The sequence below is a fragment of the Cebus imitator genome, unplaced genomic scaffold, assembly GCF_001604975.1.
Source record: "Cebus imitator isolate Cc_AM_T3 unplaced genomic scaffold, Cebus_imitator-1.0 Scaffold657, whole genome shotgun sequence".
Classification (NCBI taxonomy): domain Eukaryota; kingdom Metazoa; phylum Chordata; class Mammalia; order Primates; family Cebidae; genus Cebus; species Cebus imitator.
Window position 1 is genome coordinate 11,958 of NW_016107972.1, and position 1,319 is coordinate 13,276.

Genomic DNA, 1,319 nt, shown 5'->3' on the forward strand with positions numbered 1-1,319 from the left:
ATTTTGTATTTTTAATAGAGATGGAGTTTCTCCATGTTGGTCAGGCTGGTCTTGAACTCCTGCCCACAGGTGATCTGCCCACCTTGGCCTCCCAAAGTGCTGGGATTACAGGAATGAGCCATTGTGCCTGGCCTATGCTATTCTTTCTTAAAGCCCTGCAAACTGAAGCTAGACAACTTAAATTTCAGAAGAAAATAACAGCAACCTATTTACATAGATAACCTACTTTCATACCTGCCTACTGAAGTATGGACTTCAGAGTAATGTGGCCTATATTGATATTCCAGGATTGTTCTTTTTGTTGTTTTTCTTCCTTCCTCCTGTTTTCTCTTCATAGGACATGAGACTTCACAACCTTCTAAAAATGAGCTTTTTGGCCAGGTGCAGTGGCTCATTCCTGTAATCCCAGCATTTTGGGAGGTCTAGGAGAGTGGGTAACGAGATCAGGAGTTCAGGACCAGCCTGAGCAACATGGCAAAACCCTGTCTCTATTAAAAATACAAAAATTAGCCAGGTATTGTGGTGCGAACTTGTAGTCACAGTTGTAGTCCAAGCTACTTGGGAGGTGGAGGCATGAAAATTGCTTGAGCCTAGGAGGCAGAGGTTGCAACAAGCCAACTGATTGCACCACTGCACTCCAGCCTGGGTGATGGAGCAAGACTATCTCCAAAAAAAGATTATGGGGAATGAAATTCTTATTTTATCTCTAAAAGGATATTAAACAAAGAAAAGGGGATACAGCCTCCTTGGAGGACTACATGATAAGAAATCATAGGCAACAAAAAGAAAGAGCTGAGATTGAAACAAAGAACTTCCTCAGGCTCTGGAACCAGTGGACAGGGAGATTTGAAGCATCTACTTCCCCAGGGTATTGTGAAAAGAAGCAACATTTTTTTTTTTTTTTGACATGGAGTCTTGCTCTGTCGCCAAGGCTGCAGTGCAGTGGTGTGATCTCGGCTCACTGCAACCTCCGCCTCCCAAGTTCAAGTGATTCTCCTGCTTCAGACTACAGGTGCATGCCACCATGCCCAGGTAATATTTTGTATTTTTACGGGGTTTCACCATGTTAGTCGGGGTGGTCTCGATCTCCAGATTTTGTCATCTGCCTGCCTTGGCCTCCCAAAGTGCTGGGATTATAGGCATGAGCCACCATGCCCGGCCCATTTTTTCTTTTTTTTAAAAAGCAGCCAGATGAATCACCTGAGGTCAGGAGTTCAAGACCAGCCTGGCAGAGGTTGCAGTGAGCTGAGATCGTGCCACTGTACTCCAGCTTGGAAAACAGAGCGAGACTCTGTCTCAAAAAAAAAAAAAAAAAAGTT